The sequence below is a fragment of the Phallusia mammillata genome, chromosome 1 (assembly GCF_965637545.1).
Source record: "Phallusia mammillata chromosome 1, kaPhaMamm4.hap1.1, whole genome shotgun sequence".
In the NCBI taxonomy this organism is placed as follows: Eukaryota; Metazoa; Chordata; class Ascidiacea; order Phlebobranchia; family Ascidiidae; genus Phallusia; species Phallusia mammillata.
This window is the reverse complement of record NC_137252.1, coordinates 2,181,548-2,187,547: the sequence shown is the minus strand read 5'-3', so window position 1 is coordinate 2,187,547 and position 6,000 is coordinate 2,181,548. Positions and strand designations below refer to the sequence as shown.

Genomic DNA, 6,000 nt, shown 5'->3' with positions numbered 1-6,000 from the left:
TTATGCGTGGGATAGATCATAAATGCCAAGTGATTAAACAGAAATGTTGAAAGGTTACTAAATTAGAAGCACGATTCTGAATTGTTTATCCTTATCAAAAAGCCGACAAATCGTTTATAGGCGATGTATCATAGGAAAAATTACGTGGAAGCATACATATCATATTATGACAGTTTTGTTGACCCAACTACAAACCTAATGAATGTTTGTGTTTTATTTGATCCATAACAAGTGGTACAGTGAAATTCCTTGGTTTGTTAAAAAAGGATTACCAAGCTGTTTGCATAGGTTTATTAACTGGTATGTTTTATTACACCGATCATACCAGCGCAATCACCAAAAATTTTAATAATTTGAACATCCTTCAATGGATAATAGCCATGAACTTGTTTGATCATTTGTATCGGAACATAAAATATACTGGTTAAGTCTGACAACGGTGCCGATGCAGCTTTAGAAGTTGTGTGATAAACTACCAAGTTGACATACCCTGGCGACGATATGCACCGTGTGGGACAGACAACAGCAGATTGTCTGGTGGTTAGAGCCAGTTTGTATCCATAGGTAATATTTAGAAAGTGATCACACTCTTTTAGCAAATGCAATAATTTAATTTAAAATTTGGAAATAATACAATACTTGTTTTGCAACAGCTCGTTTCGACTCGCTGGCGGGAAGCTTGCTTAGAAGTCAAAATGTGTAGCAACCTAGTTCAACTGTATTGTAAAATCATGCCATGAAGTTTCCAATATTTCCTGTCGCAGCTAAAAGAATGTGGATGTGACTCTGTGATCTCGTGTTTACATGCTATAGCTGTGTGCCTTGTACTGTGCTGTGATTGAACGCTGCTTTGAGTAGGAATTGTGCACAAACCAATCGCACGAGCACATGTGCACACATTGACGTTTTTATTCCGAGTATATAAGTTGTAAAACCGCACTGGTTTATTTCAGCCCTTTTTGTTGAAGTCTGTTTGACTTTTCCTTCTGTTCCAATTCTGCTAAACATCAGTGTGTCGTATTCTTTTAGTAAACAAACGAACCAAAGTGCACGACACCGGTGTGAAGATTATTTGTACTGGCAAACTCAGACGCTTGGGAGGTTAAAGACGGTGGTATCTGTTTAATTTGTGGTGAGACGTTTGACCTTAAGACTCATTAGCAAACATTAACATAAACCTATCACAATCGCGCTCACTGCAGTGTACAGGATTCGAGTCAACAAGGTGTTGTTTTTCCTTTGAGTATTTACGTGGATCCAGAAAACGACATTTTCACATTTTATTACTTCGTCAACATCCTGAGTTGAAAAGTTCAAACACGCTTTGACTGACAGATTTGAATAAAGCAACACAACAGTTTTGCATTGGTTTCAATTAAAGACTCGTTTAGGGTAGAACATTGATATCTTATTTGTTGTTTGTTGCAGAATCTTGTAATGACGTTATTGATGAAGGGTTTCACACGTTTCTAATAACACCATCATATTATAACGTTTTTTTTTATCAAAAATACAACGGTCTGACACCAATCTACGCTTATGTCAGTATGTAGTTTGTTTTACAAGCTTACTGTGTTGTTTTAGCAAAATGGTTGACGCCCCCATCGTGTGAACCAAGGGATTGCCTGTTAAACATTTTGCGGTTAAAATTTTCAGTAAACTCAAACGGAAACGGTTGTATTGATTTGTATTGATTCAAATAAGGTCCTCATTTGTGTCGCATAGCTTTCATTTACACCTTTTCTGAGGCAGTCATGAACGTGTTTAAGTCCCATTATTTGAACTTGTAAATTTGCAGACTTTTTTAACTGCATCAATTTTAATATTTGCATGTTAGATTTAAACCAAATAATTTTGATTTAAACTTGTCACATACAAAATGTGGCACATTAGCAGATGTACTTTTGTAGTCTGACTTACGAGTGCCACCAAGCGGTTATGAGGCTACAACTGTTGATTTGTCTCACCAAGTAATATGATCACAACAAGTTTTTATTCACCACATTCACCACAATTATGAGTATTTAGTATCAATTTTAGGCATTTAGATTTTAAAATTTTATTTTCTTAAATGCTACCACAATATTAAACCACCAAAAGAGGGCACTCGATCGGAACAGAGTAGCGACTCTTTCCCCACATCTCGACGCGATCGGTTGTCATGACAACAGCGTGGTCGACTGGACATTGACCCAACGCTCCGATCCTTAGCACTTCGACTTGGGAGAGAACTCGAGGCCAGATCATGAAGTTGTCGATTGTTCCACTGAATAAAGAAAACACGCAGTACAAATTATGTTGATTGTTTCAATGATGAGACCTACCAAAAAATAGAGTTTAAGTTTCAAACAAATGGTAAGTTTTTAATTTGCCTGAAGCTTTGATCGGGATCTAAACCTCCCGCGTTAACCGCATCCTGCTCCTGTCCAAGTATTAAACTTCCTCCTCCATGGACAATTTCACCTCCATAACCTCGTGCAGGTAATTCTTCACCATTGATGTAAGCTCCAATCGTCTCTAGCTCGGAATCAAACCAGACGCAAACATGATTCTAAAAATATGTGACATTTTCCATTTCCAACATCATTATAGAAATTAACAAAAACAAGACAAGCCATTTTATTTGTAAAAAAAACATGACGTTTTGAAAATTTTATGTCATTCCTCAATGAGGTGTAAACCAGGCAGCAAGTATTTAATGCCAGTAAAAAGTACGGGAGAATCGCGCAAATGGCAGATTGGTACCCATATACATCAATGTGAAAGAGGGTAAAAATCAGGATCAGTACAGGTGAGGGGGATTTCGATTCAATGGCATGAAATGTTTTTGGGACGTGAACAAAGAAAATAAACCGGGTTGAAGTCATCGAACATCAATCGGGTTGAAGCTCTACGCCAAGACATCGCGCACGCCTGTTGCTTTCGGGGTCTCTTAGTATGCAAGAACACGGGCGTAGATTCACAAGAAGAACACGGGCGTAGATTCACAAGAAACACCCACTAAAAGTCATTTTCACTTTAACTTTATTCCCGAATTTAATCGACGATTTCACATACTATTTGTTTATAGTGAGGTTTATCACTCTCATTTACTCCATTAGACCTGTTTAAGGTCAAAATTAATACAACATGCTAACGCGAGATTGCTATCTACACTTTAAGGGGGCCACAGGTCCTAAAAGGTAACTTGAAGGGGGCCACGAGGCCAAAACGTTACTTTAAGGGGGCCATGGTCCACGAAAGGTTGGGAACCACTGGCATAATGTAACTTCACTTTTACGTTATGGTATGTTATTAATACAACATACTTGTTGTTGGTACAGTTGGTTTGGAATACGCCAATGAAACTTGTTTGTTCAAATGAGTAACTTTTTGTTGGAGTTGCGAAACTTCACCTGCAAATCAGTTAAATAAGGAAAACTTTGCATCTATCACATATCAATATGAAGCTATTAAATTTGTTGCTTTGCCAATTAAACCAAACGCATAGGTTGTGGTGAATAAAAACAATTCTTACTTGCACAACTTTCTTCAACATCACCAGCAATGAGAGACACAGGAGCAAGCAAAATAGACAGAGTATAAATTAGATGCATTTTGACTTGTATATCTGGACAAAAAACAATGATACAACTATATTTTAGTCTTTTACATCTTCTAATAAAACAATAGCAAACAAAAACTAAATAAAAACTAAGTAGAAAACAAGGTTTGCATGTACACCAGTTCCTTTACCACGTTTCCTTGCACTGTAAGTAGTAAGTTTAGTAAGTAGTTGTAAGTAACTGTAAGTTGTAAAGTAAGTACTTTGGCAATACGATAGTTATAACCGACAACCTTAGTTGTTGTAACGACAAAATACGGCAGAAAAAAAGAATCTCTATTGACACACCTGTCACGTACCTTTTTGTGTCTATACACACGAAATATTGCGATATCATTTATGTTTGTTCTTAACACAATGAACACAAATGATGTTTGCCAAGTGACGTCCGACTGCACTTGAAAGCCAAATAAAAAGCCACCTTGAAAGGCAAACGTACCAAAGTAGGGAAAAAAGCTAACATTCATTTCGAAACGTTGTTGAAATAGCTGTGCTTACATTGTCTTAAGAATGTGCTTTAGATTTCCCTTATATCTTTACATTCCGAACATTTTAACATTTTTTCGACGTTTCAAATATTGCCTAGTGTTGTTTGAATCTTATTATTTTTTGTTTGTGCCACGCAGAAAACAAAGTGAAATTATAGTTTTTTGGACTCTGTGATATTTATCAATTATTGATCTATAATGTTGTTGCTTTGAATTTAGTTTTGCATCTGGATTTTACATTACGCAAGATAATTCTCAACAGCTTGTTGAATTGACCTACAACTGACCTTCGGCCTGCATTTAGCACGATAGAAAAATAGACTTCACCCTAAACTCCCAACCGTAAGGTAGAGATTACATATGTCACATGGATAAACAGAAGTGTTGAAAAGTGACTGAATTAGAAGCTGTTGAGGTTTTTAATATATTTGCACACATTGTTACCACAGTCGCTGCGAACGTCACTGTGGTTCCAAATGGTTTGTCATTGGCAAACAGCGTACAAACGTTTCTAAGCGGCGGTAGAAACATGTAAAACTGTAAAAGCAAAATTTTAAAACTAGCACAGTTAAAAAATCATCCAGTTTTGTCCGCCTTAGCAGAAACATTCACCCAATAAAATGCTCCGTGTTTCGTTTTTTCGCCCAGTAGCACAATCGTAAAAATACGGAAGTGATATAATCTTGGTTTCTTCCAAACTCTGACTACTAAGTTTCATCCAATTACTGATATGTTTACTTGCACATATTTTACGCTGGACACGAGAATAAGGCTGCAAAATAAGATAGCATCGAAAATAACCGTCGGGCCTATTTTATTCAAACCATGTTTAGGTGGTAAAATGTGTTCATTGTCCTTTGATTAAACTATAGGTAAACCCTGTTGCGTGTTATTGAGACAGAATATTACCTGAAGACAGCAGGAAGTAGTGTATGGCAACCGCCAGAGCCTTGCACAGTTGTGGATACGTCATAGCGACGTCATGGACTAAATTGAGTGTGTGGAAGTTCATGAGAGCCAGTGACAAGTTGATTTAAACAAAGATTCGGTCGTTTACGATCGCATGGTGGACGTTGAAGATTGTGATGACAGTAATGAGGAGAAACGAAACCGCTGTGCTTTCAGTGATGTAAGGCAGGATCTGATTAAAAAGTTTTTGTTTTTAAGTCTCAATTATTTAAGCAATAACACGCAGTTCCGTTGAGCAATTCTTTAGCATAATGTAACTTCACCTTTACGTTATGGTAACTTATGTTGTTAGTACAACTTACTTGTTGTTGGTACAGTTGGTTTGGAATACGCCAAAGAAACTTGTTTGTTTAAATGAGTAACATTTTGTTGAAGTTGGAAAACTTCACCTGAAAATAAGTTAAATAGGAAAACTTTGCATTTATCACATATCAATATGAAGCTTTTAAACCTGATGTTTTGCCAATTAAACCAACCGCATATGTTGTGGTAAATCAATAACAAATCTTACTTGCACAACTTCCTTCAACATCACCAACACTGGTAGAAACAAGAGCAAGCAAAATAGACAGAGTATAAATTAGATGCATATTGACTTTGTATGTCTTGACAAATACAAAACAATGATAAACCTATATTCTGAACTTTTACATTTTCAAAAAAACAATAGCAAACAAACAAAACTGGGTAGAAAAACAAGATTTTGCATGTACATCACTTTTCTTTACCACGTTTCCTTGTACTGAAAGTGGTTGGTACTTCGGCAGTATTGTAGCGATTACGTCATAATTTGTGCAAACTTTGCAATAGTTGTTTACCAAATTAGCTCGTTTTACTTGCTAAAATGCTCGAGTTGATAATATTCCATGTTACAGTTAAATTAGGAGGTTGGTCGACTTTGCTATCTGGTGTTTACCCGCTTTAATCGTATGTTTTGTA

The 6,000-nt window shown here is 36.5% G+C and overlaps 1 long non-coding RNA gene across 1 annotated transcript; it reads right to left on the bottom strand.

Annotated features, from left to right (window-relative positions):
- Window positions 1-2,488: 2,488 nt before the first annotated feature.
- Window positions 2,489-3,615, bottom strand: LOC145214740 (uncharacterized). The gene is made up of 3 exons (XR_013857107.1): window positions 3,518-3,615; window positions 3,309-3,395; window positions 2,489-2,551 (listed from the first exon to the last, which is right to left on the bottom strand). It is a non-coding gene; the product is annotated as an uncharacterized LOC145214740 (long non-coding RNA).
- Between the last annotated feature and the right edge of the window lie 2,385 nt (window positions 3,616-6,000).